We start from the raw sequence: 19,376 nt of genomic DNA, 5'->3' as shown, positions 1-19,376 counted from the left end.
TTTAAGGAACCGTTTCTGTATTCGTGTAAATACACGCGCACACACACACGGCCACTTATTCCCTATAAATGTGTGTATGCTATTCAAAAATAGTTATGGATCTTAGTGTTGGCGTAGAATTCTAGTTTAAAAGATACAAACAATATTTTTGCGAGCTACCAGTTTAACAAAGGCTCCTGCTCCATCACACCACTAATACCTGTGGGACTGATGGCCGAGGCAGGAGCGAGGCTGCCCGCCTTGTTGGCTTAAACTCCTCACAAGCACCAGCTACATTCTCTTTATGTATTAGGGTCCTTTTTCTGTCTTGACCCCAGGCTGGATTCTCAGAGCAAGGAACTCTTTCGCTTCTTTTGTTCTTGGTTGGTTTTTTTTTTTTTTTTTTTTTTGTCTTTTTCGTGACCGGCACTCAGCCAGTGAGTGCATGGGCCATTCCTATATACGATCGGAACCCGCGGCGGAAGAGTCGCCACGCTCCCAGCGCAGCACTCTCCCTAGTGCGCCACGGGATCGGCCCTGTTTTTTAACCTGGGAGGTATGTAACTCTCTCACCCTTCAGAGGCTGAGCAGCTGCTGCATGGCAGTGTCCCACTGGTGATAGGAGGCCCTCGGGGTTCCACCTGGAAGGGAGATGCCTGCTTGTGAACAAGCAGAGGGTCTCAGGAGCCTCCAAGAGGCTGCAATCTGTGAATTTGGCCAGAGCTGCATCTGTGGGGCCTTTCCATTCTAAGAGAGAAGTTCTTTAAGTCTCTGATTTAAAAATTCATTGATTCTCAGTCTAATCCATGAAGTGAAGTTTCTCAAGGATTTGGGGCCTAGGAAAGCCATTCTGTGGTCCCACCTCTCCCCCACCCACCCTTCCCCTCTGCTCTAAGCTGGTGTAAGTGAAAAGAATAGGCAATCTGACTGCACTCTCTTCATGTGCCACATCCTGTTTTCAGATTAATGAGCTCATATGCTGGAAATTTACCAAGGGAAATAGTTTAATTTTGGAAAGTACCAAAAACTTATCTGTAGTCACTCAGATTCATTTTGGGGGCTCTTGAAATAGAGGGGGCATCACCGGAGGACTTTTGAATGCTCAGGGACGGCAAGGCTGCAGAAATTGAAAGTGCTGAACCTGACTCAGACAGGAAATAAAACCTTCTGGAGACCACTCATCTCTACCCAGTAGAATTTTGTTTTCTAAATATAAGTTTAAAAAGAGAAATAGTCCATCTGGCCAAGGCCTGAGATCTGGTGGTCTAAGCATGGGGCTGTGACAGAAGAACAAGGAGGCAAACACAGGGAACTAGGTGATGTCTGAGCCTCCACTGTTGGCAGGATCTCAGAGGCATCAAAAGGCTTTCATTCTCCAGTTTTGCCCCAGTCTTTCAGCTGTCAGACCCTTGACATTGACGTTAACTGCCTAGCCTCTTTAAATGCCTTTTGTACTTTTGGCTCCTGCAAAAGAGCTAAGGACTGAATGGCCAGGAGGATCCTGGATAATTAGATTCATAAGCCATTCTGTATTGAAAATGGTATTGCCAAAGTAATATCCTCCCAGACTTTGCCTCTAAGTGTCTGACCACCTCCTGGCCTGCCCTATTTCCTAGAGTAGAGATTTATAATCCATTCTAAGATGCAGAATAGAAAAGTGGTAAAAGCTGATAAGGCCCTGACAGCTTAGTACTGGGATGAAAGAAATTGTGTCTTCCTTCTCTCCACTCCCATCTGAAATTTGTAGTGATGTGCTGGAATGAGCACTGGACTGGGAGTCAGGATACTTGTGTTCTGTTTGTTTGTTTGCTTTTCCCTAGCCACTAAATCAATGTTTGGGGGTTAGATAAATAAATAAAGGAAACAATAGTTCACAGTTTTTTTTTTCTTTTTAGCAAAAATTACTTTAAAGATCATAGAATGCATTGGATTTTTCAAACTGTATTAGCTGTAGGACCATGTCTTTGAATTCTCTCTCACACGGAGCCCTAAAACACCAATGAGATAGAAGCAGAGATGCTCTATTAAGCAGAGCAGGTGTCAGGAGCTGTGCAGTGGTCTTCTGTCCTCCCCACCTTGACTTCAGAGCTCTAGATCCCCACAAGTCCACATCATTTGAAAATCAAGGACCTAATTTGACATTTTTAGATCCCAAATGTGGAAACTGGAATTCTCTCTGTGGCTCGCTTCCCTCTGCTGTCCTAGCCCATTCAACGCTTCCGCCAACAAAGGCACCTTCGCATGTGTTATAGTTCAGGATCCTGGTGGCCAAAGGTGCTAGAGAAGAGACATTACACAGTCTCGAGTAATCACTCCTCCAGAAGGAAGCAGAACCAGACTGGAGCCTAAACATCTAGAGGATTGGGGTCGGTGGTTGTGGTAAAAATAATAATGACAATAACAGTGTCTACCTTTAATTTCATGTCAGACACTGCTCTAAGCACATTATATGCTCTGTTTCGTCTTTACAGCACCACCAAGAAGTGGTGAGAAAACTCTTTTCTTTTTTTCAGTTGAGAAAACAATGCTTAATGAGTTAAATCATTTGGTAAAGGTCAAGTGGCCAATAATTGGCAGTGCTGGGAGGGGAAGAACATTCACTTTAGGATTTCTGTGTTTTTTTCCACTTGTTTAGATCAAGCTGGGAATCTCACCTGGTTGGTTCCGTCACTGGCAAGCCTAGAGTTGTTTTCCTGCTCTGGGCCTCAGTTTACTCATTTGTCAGGTTACAAGGATGAAACAGATACTCTCCAGGATCCTTTACACACTGATGCTTAGTTTCCAAAATCCAGGCCTGGGGTATAGGTAGGTGAAGTGGGGCCATCTGACTCTCTGTCCCAGTCCAATAGCCAGTCTGCTCTCCAGCCTCTTAATTCCTGACATTTCTTTAACAGGGGACAGATCTATGAGCCATTGTGACTCACATCTCATTCTAAGTGTCAGGAAGAGAATTTCCTGAGGGCAGGGTGGGAGCGAAGGAAATTGAGAGTCCAATCTGGGGGTAGGTAAGGGGTGAAGGGGCTGGAGTGTGGGCCTTAGTGCTGCAGACGTTCTCATTGACTTTGCCCCACACTTGTTTATTGAACACCTGTAATACTCGTATGTTAGGCCATAAGCATGGCCCTAGATTTGAGTTGTGAATGAGACAGATAAGGTCCCTCATCTTCCAATGGCTACCTCCTAGAGCAGGGTGATGTGAATAAAGCAAGTGAAAGAATCCAGTCATCTAACGACAGCCATTTGGGCAGCTCCTGTTTGTCACCAACCCTAAAATGTGGAGCCCAGAATTGACTATCACTCCGTCTACTTAATAATACCGAATATTCCCCAGTTTGCCCTTATGTTGTTTCTTTCCATTGCCAGAACTCATGGCTTGTGTTTAGTAAAAACAATCAGCAAACAGCTTTTCTGTTAGCATCATCTTAATCTCCTCTGATAACTTCTGAGCCCTGAGCCAGGAAATTTAATTAAGCAGATGATTATAGGCTATCAGCAACCTACTAGATAAGAAGACCAAATGGTATTGGGTTCTTCAACACAAATTCAATATCACCCTGTGATACCTTACATATAACTTTCATCAACAACAAAACAAAGAAATACACATACACCAAATGATCGTATAAAAACTATAGCATATCAATATTTTTTGCTTTGGTGTGATGATTAAAAATGTCCCAAGTATCCTTTTTTAAATCTCCATCTTGGTTCTTATTACACTTGTTGTAACTGGCAATTTAAAAAATGTGCCTTATTTACAAGTTTCTTTCTTCCTGCTCCAGTAGATTATATGAATATATGAAATTATGTATATCAATATGTAAAATTAAACGAATTAAAATCATGAAAGTAAAGTTGTGTCTTATTTCTTCATTGTTGTTTCCCCTGGCTTAGCACAATGCTAGGCACATAGGTGACATTCAATAAATATTTGTTCAGTGAATGACTAATATGCCAGACACTATTAACAAAAATTTTTACTTAAGGTAATAATAGTTAATGATGATTTCACCACCATCAGAAGACATTTGTTAAGTATCTTTGATCTGGCCTTTTCCTGGGTGTTGTGAGGTTAGAAGTAGCACTCTAGCAAAAATTTGAAAAGAAATCTGGGGTTGTTTGTTGCAGGGAGTTTCTACATCTGGTGGTTTTCCCTATCTCAGATTTTCAGGTTTTAGGAAAAGAAACAAAGCACCTCTGAAGTTCTTTGCATTGTAGGTACCAAGCTGTCCCTGGGTTTTTCCAATTGTCTGTGGGACTTGCCACTTCAAATGTGCAATGAGGGTTTCAATTTATGATGGGGGTACCAGTGGCACTCATGGTCAGGTGATGTGGTCCAGGGGAAGAGCAGGACAGATGGACCCTTTGATAAGGACAAACTCCAAGACACCAGTAATGAAAAAGGCATCAATACTAGCCAACCTACTGCTTCTCTTTGCTATTTCTGGCCACTCATGTGCGCTCTTCTAAGAGAATGGTTTTGCAATGTGTCAATTCCTTCTTTCATGGACCCTGGCAATGAAGACTCTCCCAAAGGTGAATGTAGACCGGGGCTTTTTGCTGGGCTACCGAATTATTACTCCTCTCTCACTTATCTTCGTTAGGCATTCTAGCTCGACAGCAGTTAACATCTGGCTGAGGAAGGATGCAGCTTGGTGGTCCTCATCACATTCCATCCTGTGGACTCGGCCTGAGAGAGAAAAATCAAGGAGTGGGGGGAGCTCTTGCTCAGAAATCAGGAGGTCTGCTTCTGATGTTGACTGCAGGAATATGGGAAAGTCCCTCCTATTCTTGGGCTTTATTTTTCTCATCCACGAAGTGGGAGAATGACCTCAGAGGAATCCTTCAGCATGAACTCTTTAATCACTCAAACTTTAATCATTTGAACCCAGGAGATGGGGAAGAAGCATAACTCTTCTACCTGTCTAGGAGCTGCTCTCCCCATCTGGATGTGGGGAGGTACCAAGAACCCCTATAACAGATGCTGAAAGCTTCCACTAGAGGCATGGTGTTTTTGGACTTCAGACTTTTTTTTAAAGAGAAGCTATGTGAAAAACCTCTTCTGATGGATTTCTTTCAGAGATCAAGCCAGACGAATTCCCAGCACAAGCCAAGACTTGGGAGCAGGAATGCAGGGCAGGAGTAGGAGGCTAAGAACCAGGGCTGTAGCTCTCACCCCCTCAAAGAATGCCCACACTGGGGGCCAGGAGGATTGTGAAAGTGGGATTGGTGTCTCCTCATGTCTTCTGATCTCTTGTCTTACAGGAGAAGAAATAGGGGCCTAGAGAGGGTAATGAGTCTGCACAGTAAGTCAGAGGTCCAGAAGCCTCTTCCTCTATGTTTGAGTCAAGGAGCAGGTCATATATGTCTTTGTAGGCCCCCTTGTGCCCAGCCTACCTCCTGCGCACAGTGGGGGCCCAGTTAATATCTTTTAGGAGGGACTGATTTGTCACCACAAGAGGATTCAAGGATATTAGAAAAGTGTCAGTCCTACCTTTTACACTTGTGGATTCCTAAAACGTATTTAACAAAAATGTTTTTAGCTTCTACCATGAACCGTTTTGCCAATTTTTAATGAAGTTCTTTTCTTTTTGGTGGGGGTGGTGGGAAGGGCAGGCGGCTAGCTGGTACAGGGACCCGAACCTTTGGCCTTGGTGTTACAAAGCCACACTCCTTTTTTTTGCCCATTTTTAGAAGAACCCTAGCATATACGAGGGTACTTCAAAAAGTTTGTGGAAAAATAGAATTAATAGATAATGTGAATCTTTCCACGAACTTTCTGAAGTACCCTTGTACATGTAGCAAAACTTTCTGGGGAGATCATTGTCTTAATCATTTCAGAGGTATACTTTAGACATGTTTAAATGCAAAATCAAATAGACAAGAAAAGCCATTCTGTCTAACTGACATCCTTGGTTATCATCTTCTGTAAACCAGTGTCCAGCCACACAGCCAGAGATCCTTGCATAGGGCTCACAGTTCTCTCCAGCCCCTCTGATTGCTGAAATTGGAGCCTCTGGAGGAGGCCCTGGGGCCCTGGCACCAGCTCTTGCCCTGTCTTGCTTCTCCTTTCACAGAGAACATGTCTGTACACAAGCTCTCCTGAGCCGCCTTGGAACCCCTCCAAGGACAGCCCTGGAGACCTGCCAGGAGGGAGGGTGCCCCTGGGAAGGACACATCTATCAGGAAGCAGAGACCACAGCATGCAGGCACACACACGCACATGCTTGCAGGATGGCCAGATCTTCCAAGGTTTCAAGAAAAACTGGAAATTTAGATTTTTATGTGAAATGTCTTGATTTTTAGAACACTTCATGAACCGAAAAGCAAATGGGCATCCCCACAAACTACATCCGTGGGCCACTCTTTGTGACCTCTAGTAGAGCCTGGCACTCTACACACACAACACAAGAAGATGTGCAAACTCCCCAGGTTGTACACACTAGATGTTCATCCAGATGCAGCCCCCGTGCACACTTCAGAGACTGTCAGTGAACATTGACACACACACACTACCTCCTAGGATGTGGTTTTGATATTTGCATTGTCAAGCTAAGGAGACCGAGTGTCAGAGAGATGTGCAAGGTCATGCAGCTAGCTGGACTCGAATCCCAGGCTGCCTGAGCACAATTCCAGTGTTCTCAGCCTCCATACAAACTGCCTCCCAGATGCGGGCACTCTGAAATGAAATTCCTGTTATTTTGCATCCCTCACTAAACAAAGCTCTGTTAGTATAGGGACAGTTTTATTTGCTGTTGGATCCCCATCACCTAGCACTATGGCCAGCGGGGCATAGAAGGTGTTTAATAAATATCCATGGGATTGTACCCACAGGTGCACACAAACACATGTACAGGCACGTAAACCCACAAACCCCAAGAACACATGAACACCTATGCTTCCACATGCATGCTGCTCACCCCCAGCTCCCTCCTCCCCAAGTACTGGAACCTCAGCTGGAACACCCCAACCTCCCCCTAGCCAGACCCCCACCAGCCTTGCCCAAAGCCTTCACAAATAGTTTCCTGGAAATCTCAGAGTGGTTGTGGTGTTCTTTTTCCCTAACTCAGGAGACAAGTCAGCAGTTTTGTTTTTCAAAGTCTGGGACTCATAAATCTGGAATCCTTTCTTCATTTTTTCCACTAGAATTTTCCTTGGCCCGTTGCCTCTCCCCAGGGCCTTGGTCAGGAGGTTACGCTCAGAGTGCCCTCTACTGGGCACAGGCCTCCCAACCTAGCAGGCAGTTGCAGAGGGGAAGGAGGGGGACCTACTTCAGACTGCCTTACAAATGAGGAAACTGAGTCAGATGGTGATAGTGGGGAGAAGTTGGGGGATGTGGGCTCATTCCAAGTGTGTGCCAATGTCTGTTACTAATAAATGGTCTTTTGTGATTTTTTTCATTGTTGAAAATAATAAAAGAAAAAATAGCTTCCAGAACTCAGATGAAAGTCCTCTGGTCTCCCTAGTGTCCCTGTGTGGGGCAGGTGACAGAGGTTTGGGCACTCCACCTAATTCATCTTAATCCTTGAGTCCTCACCATATTTAATAGGTGAGAAAACTGAGGCACAGAGAGATGTTGGGGGAAGGGGTGGGAGGAATATTTATTGAGCATCTGCTATGTGTTAGTTGTATTTACAAATCTCTATCATTTAACCTTTTTTTCCCTCTCTATCTCTCTCTCTCTCTCTTTCTTTTTTTTTTTCGGTTGGCTGGTACAGGGATCAAACCCTGGATCTTGGTGTTATTGGCACCAGGGTCTATGTCATTTAATCTTCACAGGCAACCTTGTGAGGTGGGTGGTTTTGTTTCCATTTTACAGATTATGACCTATAGGCTCAGTGAAGTCTCAAGATCGGAAAGAGAAGGGGGAAGAGCTGGGATTTAAAGCCACGCTCACTGTTTTCTTGGCTTCAGAGCCTCCTGGATTTTTCCCATTTGGCTCCTGGTCTGAGTTAAGTGGGGCCCAGGGTGGAGACTTTGTGGCTGGACTCATTCGAGGCAAGGGTTTTTTGGTTCTGCTCAGAAAAGGAAGCCCTTCTCCTTGGACTCTTCTAGAAAGCGGTGTTCGGGACCATGGGGAAGTGGGTCAAGCAACCCCATCAGATTTGTGAAGCCAAGAGCCTCAGAGCTGGAAGTAGGTAGGGTCCTGGGACTGACAGCTGTGCCAAGGCCCCTTAACCAACAGTAATAACAGGATTGGATATCTTCACAAACTGACACATGAGAGGCTCCAAAGTGCAGACCTGCTGGAAAAGAAAGCAGGTCCTATAAGGTTTTTGTTTTGTTTTTCTTCTTAATGGGACCCTGACTGGGATAAATGACTCAAGGAAATAAAGAACATGTTTTACCAACAGTTAGTCACTGTCCTCCCTAATCCATCCTCCATCCTGCTGCCCTTTTCAGAAATTTCAAAACTTCTCTTTTCCTGCAGGAAAAGATCCCAAACCCTATCTTGTTCATTTTTGGCCTGGCGTGGCCTTATCTCCCACTTGCCTCATTTAAACAAACTACTGAAGGGTTCCTGTCCACACCTCCTTTGACTCCACCACTGGGCATTTGTTTGCATTATTTCCTTTCTAAAATGACTTCATTCCAGCGTATCCAAATCTTAGTTATTCTTCAAGATCTAGCTCAGAGGTCACCTTCTGCATGGAGTCTTCTCCACTGCAGCAAGCAGGAACTATCCTGCCTGAGCTCATCTTCGGGGCTCCTGCGCTCGTTCCCTTAGTAGACTGAAGCCCTTGGGAAACAGTGTTGATTAATCTTTGATTCCCCTCTGTGGGCATGCTTGTGTGTGTGTGCGTGTGCGCACGCGTTTTCGCACTTTATTCCGCATGTTATATGGTGCTATGCAAAGAGCCCTAAGACCCTCAGCTCTGTCTCAGGAAATTAGCATTGAATGAAGATTTTGTTGGAGATGGCTGGTGATAGTATATGCTTCTCTGTTCCTTCTCAAGTCAAGAGAGAGGGACTTCATGGAGTTTACTTACAGAGCTTAATACGTATCAACGATAGTTTGAGAAGGGGAGACATGGTAGACTCTGTCTCATGGTGGCATCTGGCAGCCTCCTGAGAAATCTAAAGGATGAGAGATGGGCACCATCTTAAACAGACGAGACAAAAAGCAGAGGCGGCCCTGCTGGGAGCAGCCTGAATTCCCAAAGTCGATTTGGGCAAAGATGGTTTTCCCAGTCACTGGAAGTGGGCCATACACAAGAAGAGCTGATGGGAAGGTCTCTTAGGTCTGTCCAGTAGGGGAGACAGATTGAGTGTACCACTGGATTCCTAGGGCTGCATAAGAAGTGAGCAACAGGATACAGGCTAGTGCGATGCTCGTGTAAGGGTGAGAGGTCCGTAGAGATTGTGTCTAAACCTCCCATGGACGTCCACGCGTCAGAGTCAGCTTTGAAGCCCTTCAAAGCCATCCTATGATAGTGCTGGTCAGATTAGAGCCCCCCTGCTCCCCTTTCTTCTCCCCCTCCGCCTTACCCCATACCTCCAGCCCCAGAGAGGTCAGAGGTCACCATTAGCTTGCAGAACAATGTGAATATACTCAACACTACTGAACTGTGCACTCAGAAGTGGTTAAGTTGGTCAATATTATGTTATGCATTTTTTATTTATTATCTCAATAAGAAAAAAAGAGAAACAACAAAAAGTTTGGGGAAAGAGGCAGCAGTCCAGGATCCTATTCCTAGCTATAGAGATCCACCTGCAGCAAGCCCTTGGGATGAGTTGGGAGAGGAAAGAAGATGGAATTTTAAGTCAAGTTTGAAAATTCACTTTTGTATGGAACTGAGCATCTAATTTATGACGAGTTGTTTGGTGACTGAAGTGATCACAGGACTTTTTACTTCCTAAGAGTGGTCAGAACAGTCATAAGATGCTTGTGTTTTCATTAAAGGATGGAGAAAGGACTTCTCTCCCTTCCCTCTGAATAAATTCCTATAGGAGTTAAAAGACAAAATAAAGTCGATTTATGAATTGAGAAAGTGAGTCTTCTTTACTTAACGTAGCAATTATATTTGCTGTCATAACATGAGATTTCTTCTTCCATTATGTTTTTCCAGTTGGTGTTGTTTGCATCTATCAGTTCTTCCAAAGCAAGTAAGAATCTGTGCTCGTCTCAGATAAAGCCATTTAACCATCACTTGAAAGTTCAGCTGTGCTTGAAGGTAGGAACTTCAATGGGCCGGCCCGTGGCTCACTCGGGAGAGTGCGGTGCTGAGAACACCACAGGCCCCGGGTTCGGATCCCATATACGGATGGCCGGTTCGCTCACTGGCTGAGCATGGTGCTCACAACACCAAGTCAAGGGTTAGGATCCCCTTACCAGTCATCTTTTTTAAAAAAAAAAAAAAAAAAAAAAGGTAGGAACTTCAAGCCCCTACCTTCTGGCGATTCTCACGTCCACTGGTTGAGGGTCTCAGTATCAACGTACCCTTCTTGCAAATTCTTCTACGACAGTCAAATTCTGATTCTCATGTTCTATTAAATGTCACAGATTTTAATTTATACCTACCCTGTGCCAGGTCTTGTGCTTAGAATACAAAGAGAAATAAGATGACCCCTGTCCTCAAGGAGCTCACAGTGGGATGGAGGGACAGGTATAAGCAATTAGAAGACTGTGTGTGGGAAGAGCCCCAGATCAGGTGTGTCTACAGAGAGAATGACTTATCGGAGCTTCTGCTGAGTCTGCCCCTTGATGCTGGCACAGTGTCTGGCCCATGGTAACCACCCACCCTAGGCCATGGACTTTTTTGCAGAGGTCAACTCTTCCAGGAAGTCTGCGTTGCTCAATTCTGTGTCCACTCTGATTGCTTCTTTACTCTGCCATCTCAGCACTTTGCAATTCAGCCTTGTGCGCACTTACTTTGGTGCTGCAAATAAAGTGAGCAAACATAACATGCAGGATAGTGACAATTTATCCCAGACCATTTAGAAGAGTTGCAGCTGTGATTGGAACGGAGACCGTTTGACACCTACTTCACATCCAGAGACAGTTATTACATAGTGGTAATTCTTGGCTTTGTGTGTAACATCATCACAAGCATTTTCCAGGTTCCTACCTAGTCTTTATAATGCTTCTTTTTAGAGGCAACATAATATTTCATCGCTTGTGTGTACCATCATTTATATAATTATTTCCCCCTTTTAGATCACCACCTAATGTAGTATTTTATATATCACATAAAGAACTTCAATAAAGTACCATGCATTATGTTAGATACCATAATTCTAGACTCATATATCCAAATGCTACTTGGTATTTCCACAAGGATGTCTAAAAGAGTTCTTGAACATAACAAGCCCCCTACAGACATCCCTACTCTCCTTTGTATTAGTTTGCAAGGGCTGTAGTAACAAAGAACCACAAACTGGGTGTCTTAAAACAACAGAAATGTATTCTCTCATGGTTCCGGAGGTTCAAAGTCTGAAATCAAAGTGTCAGCAGGATTGGCTCTTTCTGAGGGTTCTCAGGGAGGATGTGTTCCCTGTCTCTCTCCTGGCTTCCAGTGACGGCGGCAATTGTTGGCATTCCTGGGCTTGTAGAGGCATCACTCCAATTTTTGTCTCTTCTTTAGGTGGGCATCTTCTTCCAGTGTCTATGTCCTGACATGGTATTCTCTCTTTGTGTCTCTGTCTGATGGAGTTTAGATGTATTATCCTCCCAGAACTCATGGGGAAATTTGATCCCCAATGTGGCAGTGTTGGAAACTGACTGAGTCATGGGGGCGGACCCCTCTTGAATAGATTAATGCTCTCCCTAGGTGGGGCGATTAATGAGTGAGATCTCGCTGTATTAGTTCCCATGAGAGCTGGTTGTTTAAAAGACCCTGGCACCTCCCCTCCCTTGCTTCCTCTCGCCATGTGATCTGCTTGTACCCACCAGCTGCCTGCCACTTTCTGCCATGAGTAGAAGCAGCCTGAGGCCCGTGCCAGATGCACCTGTCCCAGAATCGTAAGCCAAATAAACCTCTGTTATTTATAAATTAGCCAGTCTCAGGTATTTCTGTTACAGCAACACAAACGGACTAAAACACTGTCTCTGTGCTCACATTTTCCTCCTCTTATAAAGATACCAGTCACATTGGATTAAGGGCCCACCGTATTCCAGTATGATTTCATCTTACCTTAACCGATGACATCTGCAACAACCTTATTTCCAAATAAGATCACATTCTGAGGTACTGTGGGTTAGCATTTCAACATATCTTTTTGGGGCACACAGTTCAACCCATAACATCTTCTTTTCTTATTTTTGTACCTTTGTACCTTCTGTCTTCCCCAGCCGTGTAAATGGCATGCTTAGTAGCTTAAGCCAAGAGTCCACGAGTAATCCTCGATTCCTCTGCTTTCATCACCCCATCCCAATTCCTGCAGTAAATCCTTTCATTCCCACTTTCAGAAATATCCCATTTCTATTCATCTGCATTTCTACCATTCCGGGTCCAGCTACTATCACTTCTTACCAGGACAGCTGTGATAGCTCCTGACAGGTCCCCTGCCTCTGTGCTCATCTCCAGTCTGGTCTCCTGCCCTTGCTTAGTGCTCTCAACTGAACAAACCCAAACATCTCACTGGGGCTTACAAAACCCCGTGGATCTGGCCCCTCTCACTTCTCCCACCCCATTGCCCATCACTTGCTTTCTTTGGTCCAGCCCCATCAGCCCTATCAACCCCATCGGTGCTCTGGACCACTAGGTGTTGGCTTTCACTAGCCTCTCTTTCTGGAATTCTCTCTCTGGACCTTCATTCCTTCTTGTCATGAGAATCTCAGCTTCCATGTCACTTTATTTAGTGACATTGGATAGACCTTCCCTGACTACCCAGTCTAGAGCCGCCACCCAATTATCCTCTATCACAGAGCTTTATTTTAATTCTCTCCTGAGAATTTAGTAAATATGCTATTTACTAATATATTTAGGAAACATATACTAATTTGTTATATTAGTAAATATATAACTATATTATATCAATAAATTATTAATATACTATTATATTAATAATTATGTTTGTATTATAATTATTAATATATCAATATATTATTGATATATTAATAAAATATTAATAAATATATTATTTAGTAAATATATTTATTTATGTGGGTATTTATGGTCTTTCTTCTCAATTATAACATACTCTCCAGAAGAACAGGGACCCTGTTTATCTTGATTATAGCAGAACTGTGTCTGGCACATGGGAGGTACCCAGTAAATATTTATCAAATGAATAATTAATCCTCCACGGAAGACCTTCGTGGACAAACCCTTTTTTTTTCCTTTTGGGAATTTACTCTATATAAATAATTCAATAGGAGAAGGATTACTGGATCAAGAGAAATAAATATATTTTGGCTCTTGAATACAGATGTATTGTCAAATTGCTTAGCAAAGAGGTAAGATTGATTTTCATTTGTTTGGCAACCTTTTGAACCCCAAGTGCTAAGATAGTGATTTCTGGGCTGGAAGTGGGGGTGACAGGTCAGAGCTGCTGCCCCTGGTGGGGCAGGGAACTAGCATCAGCAGTAATCAACCAACTCAGCAGGCAACAGCCTGGGGGAGGGGGGACAGATCTGTTGTGTGAACTTAGGTCTGGCTGTAGGAGCCAGGGTGAGAAGAAAGAAAAGTTGACAAGTGCATCTGCTCTTCAGTTCAGAGAGGTCCATCCTGGGGACCAGGTCATGAAGCGGTGGGGGTGGGGGGAAGCAAGGACACAAAGAGGGGCTTGGATCTGGTGCTAGAGGCCCTTTTGCACAGACTATTTCTGGCTTGGAGCTATTCTGCTTAGTACGTGGGGTCTGGAACATTAAGTGACATGAGCATCTCTGACCATAAACCTCTAGGAACAGAGACCTGTTTCATGTTGTTCTGCACACTGCCAGGCCCATTTGGCAGCACCTGCCCCTGTATTCTTATGCTTCCTGCTTGGCCACTGGAGCAATGGCAAAATTGGAAAAAAAAAAGAGAGAACATGGATGATTTGTGCTAGGAACATTACTAAAAAGGTGAAATGAAAAATAAAAAAATAAAAACCCTAAGAACCAATAAATACAAGCTAAAAATAAATAAACCAGAATAAAGTAACTATGAAATGATGATAATTAGAAGGGAAAATAAAAAGGAAATTATTACAACTGCACAAAAGAAAACAGTACAAGCCAAAGGAAAATAACAGAAAGGTAAAAGAGAACAAATTATTTAAGTGAAAGTAAAAAGGCTAGATTCAGGCATCAGGAAGAAATGCAGGTGAAAGGTTTTCACTGTCACAGCAGGGTGGCCGGGAGCCTGGAGTGGAGACAGCCATGGGGATTCAGTGGGCACACTGCTTGGACACACAGGGAACCGTCTGCTGGAACTGTGGCCAGCTGAGTTCCTGGGCCGTTGCCACCCAGACACTTAAGGCTCTTCATGTGCCATTCTCCTAGGCTGCTGGGCCCTCATCTGGGATACTGACCTGCTTGTTCATCCTTCAAGGCCATGTGGAGGCAGCAGGACGTGGGTGGGGGAGAAGCCTGGATGATAGCCCTGACCGTATGGCTGTGGGCAAGTCATTTACCCTCCCTGGGCTTCTCTCTTCATCTGTCAAGTGAGAATATTGAAGAACCTAATCCCTACGGACTTTTCCAGGGAAATGTACAGAAAGAAGCAAAAGCCTTTGAGTTAGGAAAGCTGGGTTCAGACCCTATTTGTGACATCTGCTGGATCGATGAGGTTGACCTCTCTGAGCCTCAGTTTCCTCATCTGCAAAGGGAGGGCGATGACATCTCCTTGTGATGTGGGTGGATGTGGACCTGCTCTGCAAATGAATGTACTGGGCAAGTATCGGCTTGCTGCTTAAATTAGATGGCAGTAAATATTGGAGAAAGTTCTACCCAGTGGCCCCTTCTTGGTGAGGGAGCCCTAGGAACAGCTGGGGGTGAGGGACAGAAGGCTGGTGTATTAGGAATGTTCTTGTTTATGACGTGGTGCTTGGACCTAAACAACAGCATCTTTACTGCCTTAGTTTACCTTATGTGGGACACTCCCCTGGATTACCATGCCTACTGCACAAATCGGTCGGCTGCTCTCCATTGTAAACCACACCTCCCCTCCAACCCAGTCCTCTCTTCTCCTGCCCAAATGCTCCCTGGACCTTTCAACTTCTTTCTTGCAGGTCATGACCCTTCACCTTCCGGATCGCCCTCATTAGAAGGATTTACTCTGATTGAGTTTCCGCCCACGGCTTCTATCACTATGGCTGCAAGCCAGGGAGGCTCCATGAGAGGCAAACCTCCCCCTGGGCTGGCCCTTCTGTGCCTCTCTCTCTGCTGCATTTCTGCTTCTCCCGTCCTGGGTGTCTGTGTCATTCCATGAGTCTGCACCGGCTTCTCTCTCTCTGTGTCATCCATTTCTCTCCCTGTTACTGGGTCTCTGCACAGGATCACCTTCCCCCATATTATTATAGCTGTCATTAAATACTTAATTGCATAAACGATGCCTTTACACCCGTATTCCCTACCTGCAGCCAGTGTTTCTGTCTGGCCCAGGCTGTGTCCTCGGCGCCTGGCACTCTGCCTTGCATGTATTTATTGAGTTTGGAGCCCGTCCTCACCCTCCCTTCCACCCCACCAAGGAACCCGCCATACTGGACGGTTTCTGTTCCTTCACATATTTCGTGTGTGGTCCTGTTTTGCTCCTGCTGCTCCCTGGTTCCTTCCTCTTCATCACCTTCCTGTCCTCTTCATCTGCCAAGTCCTTCTCGTGCTTCAGACATCTGCTTAAATGTCACTTGCCCCAGGAAGCCTTTCTCATCACCTCTCCCCTCCTCATGGGTCAGGCGCCCCTGCTTTGTGCCTCAGTGTGCTCTTTATTTCCTGCAAAGCCTCTGCCACAGATCCCCACTCTGCCATCTGCCAGCCGTGTGTCACTGGGCCAGTTTACTTAATCACTCAGTTATAAAAAGAAGATAAGAGTCATCCTGACCTCATAGAATTGCTCCAAGAGCTAAAATAGTAGGTTTATGTGAAGTGCTTGGAATGGTGCCTGGCACATACTAAGTATCATCCAGGTGCCAGCGCTTGTCAGTACCATCCCCTAGTGCACGTTGGACTGTGGGCTTCCTGAGGGCAGAGACTATAATTGAGGCAGAAGAGTCTAATGCTGATGAGTCCACTGCCTGCATTCTAAATCTCGGCTCCCCTACTTACTAGCCAAGTGACCCTGGGCAAGTTACTTAATCTCTCTGTTCCTTGGTTTATTTCTCTGTAAAATGGGGATAATAATAGTACCAGCCTCGTTAGGTCGTTTTGCAGATTAATTGATTTGGTGAATGCAAAGAACACAGAACAGTGCTTTACACATAGAAGACACTTAGTGAGTGAAGAGATTAATTCATGGCCAGACCTGCCCTGGGCACATTCTGCAAACGCAGCTTACTTTTCCTTTTGGGTCTCCTACCTCCCTTTTTTTCTGAAGACCTCTTTCTGTTTACTGCCTGTGTTTCCCTGTCCCTAGAATCCCTCAGCCTTTTCTCCTGTAGTCCATTCCCAAAAGGCCTTGTGCACAGTTACTGTCAACTAAGGAGCTGGCTGTTAAAGGATTACTTCCCTTCATGCAGGAATCCCTGACATTATAGAACACTCTAGAACCTTGTTACTCAAGGTCCAAGAACCAGCACTATAGGCATCACCTAGGAGATGTAGGAGCTCCTGCCCACCCCAGACCTACAGAATCAGACCTGTATTTTCACAAGCTCTTAAACATCACTTCTTAAACTTTGATGTACCTATAATTTTCTGGGAGATCTTGTTAAAACATAGATTTCTGGGCTTCACTCCCAGCGTTTCTGATTTAGTAGGTCTGGGGTGGGGCCTGAGAATTTGCATTTCTAACAAGCTCCTAGGTGATGGGGATGCTGGCCAGGAGACCATGCTTCGCATAGCACTGCTCTGAGGCTGACAAGCTCCAGGACCAAAGGGAGAAGTGCTAACAGGGAACTGTGATGCACTGGGGGAGATTGGTTTTTAAGATAGCGGTCTTTCCCCAATCTTTTAAAAGCGCACCAAGCAGTCTCTGCCTATGTTATCTTAGCACAAAAATGCTTTTGGTTATTAAGGCTATGTCCATAATTGTTCAAAATTCTACAGCTTAAAATTATTTCACTTGTTTGATCTTATTTTATCCTTGCAACAAATCTACAAATTCGGCCAGGAGACATTATTACCTAATTTTCAAAAGAGAAAACTGAGCCACAGAGAGCTAAGAGAACAATCAGACAGAGAGATGCCTGCCACTGGCTACCACGATCCATGCTGTCCTGAGTGGGCACTTAGGTATCTTTTCTAACCCTTACAACTCTTCAGGGCTGATAACGTTACTTCCACTTTACAGATGGGCAAATTGAGGCTTGATGATGTCCAGGAACCTTCCCAACGCCTCAAGCCAGGGCAGCTCTTCTGTCTCCTGGTTCAGTATCTTCTTCACCTTATCACTTCCCCATAGTCACAACTTCTTTCTTTGTCACCGTCTCTCTGTCACACACACACAACGTAGCCAAACCAATGGGCCATTTTAATGTCCACACGCAGCATTTAATTAACCAACAGACCACAATTTGGCCTTTTGCCATTTGAGTGAAAGAAGGTGGCAAGAAGAGGACGAATGATGACCGGCCCTGCCCCGAGGCCCCGACAGTCGCAGGAATTCTTTCTGTGTTCTCCTCCTACTCTGGGCACATCTCCTTTCTCTTCTTCTGCTCTCAGATAATTAGAGTCCAGTCCTGGCTCTAATATCCTTAGGATTCTCTATTTGGAAAAATTATTATTAAGCCAAACAATCCTTTCCTTAACTCCAATTTCTCTTGTTTCATTCAGTTTCAAGCCCCCTTGTGCCTCCCACCCCCACAACACCAACACACACACAGACACGCACACACACCCAAAACTCCAGCCAAACAGAAACCCTCAGAAACAGTTCTGATTTCTCTCATCTCATCTGGGGGAGCCCCTGCTCCTACCCCAGGCTCTGGTCTCTGCTCACTGCAGAGATTGCTCTTACCAGGCCTGGCGGGTGGGAAGAGGTCCCAGGCTGCCAGTGCGAGGAAAGAGGAGCTGGGTGTTGTAGGTTCTTGTCCTGACCGTGCTGTGGAACCCTCGGTGAGTCCCTGCTCCTCACTGGGCCTGCTTCCTTATCTGTGAAGTGGTAAGGGGTTGATTAGATGATCTCTAGGAGATCTTTAAATTTTAGTACTGTATGATTCTAAGTAGGATGTTCACAAGGAAAACATTTATTGAATTTATCACCCATGGTGTGCCAGGGACATATTATTAACCAACCACAAGTTATTTTTATCGTGCAAGGTGCTGTGTTAATCATTTTATGTGCATTATCTGTATTGTCTCATTTAAGTCTCATGGAAATCCTATGACTTGAGAATTTTTAGTACTTCCATTTTCACATGTGAAAGTGGAGGCTTAAAGAAGTAAAGAGATGTTTTCCTGACTATTAATGGCCTGTCAGAGCTGATGGGACACTGGACTGTCACCAGGGCCAACTCTTTACCTTGAATTGCCCCTGTAACATCCCTGAAAGGCAGCAGCTAGACTACACTCTGCTTGGACATCCCCAGTGATGGGAAACTTGGTCCCTCCTAGAGGCCTACTCTATCTTTGAACAGCTCTGGCTATAAGAAAATGCTTCTTCACAGGAAGCCAAAATCTATTTCTATGTAACGTCTGTACATCTGTGTGGTGAAAAGAATACCAGGCTTGGAGTCAGAGGTCTTGGGCTTGTGTCCCAGCCCTTCCACTTAATGCCATAACCACAGGCATGCTGCTCCTCTGGGCCTCAGTTTTCCCAGGTGAAAATGAAGGAATTGGATGAGATGAGTTTTAGGTCATTTCTGGTTTAGACATTTTAGGATTCTATAATTCATGATTATGTACGTAACATACACGTCTGATTATAATGATGGAAACAGTGAAGGAGTGGACATAGTGTTCCAAGGGACAGATCTGTTTCTGCCAGCATGTCTGTCAGGGTGGTGACCCTGCCAGCTCAGAAGAATCCAGAAGGTTCTTAGAAATGGAATTCTCATCTCGTCTTAAATCCCCCCCTTTTCCTTTCTCCCTGTCTTCTTCCTTTTCTCTACTCCTGTCCTTTCCTCCTGTCTCCTTCATTCTTTCTTTGTCCCTTCTTCCCTTCTTTTCTTTCTGATTCAGAGGCATAAAGGAAATTTTCAATCTCTCATTCAAAGTTAAAGATCATGTCCCTGGTGACATGTTTCTCTTACTATGTTAAACATATAAAATCAATCTCTTTTCAGGAGTAGGGAAAACCCATGGAAACATGATCCAGAGTGGCTTGGTGTCTCCGAGAAGCTCCAGAGTTGGCTGCTAAATTTCCCGCTCTTGAGAC

Source organism: Cynocephalus volans, chromosome 17, assembly GCF_027409185.1.
Source record: "Cynocephalus volans isolate mCynVol1 chromosome 17, mCynVol1.pri, whole genome shotgun sequence".
NCBI lineage: Eukaryota > Metazoa > Chordata > Mammalia > Dermoptera > Cynocephalidae > Cynocephalus > Cynocephalus volans.
Note: the sequence above shows the minus strand (reverse complement) of the source record.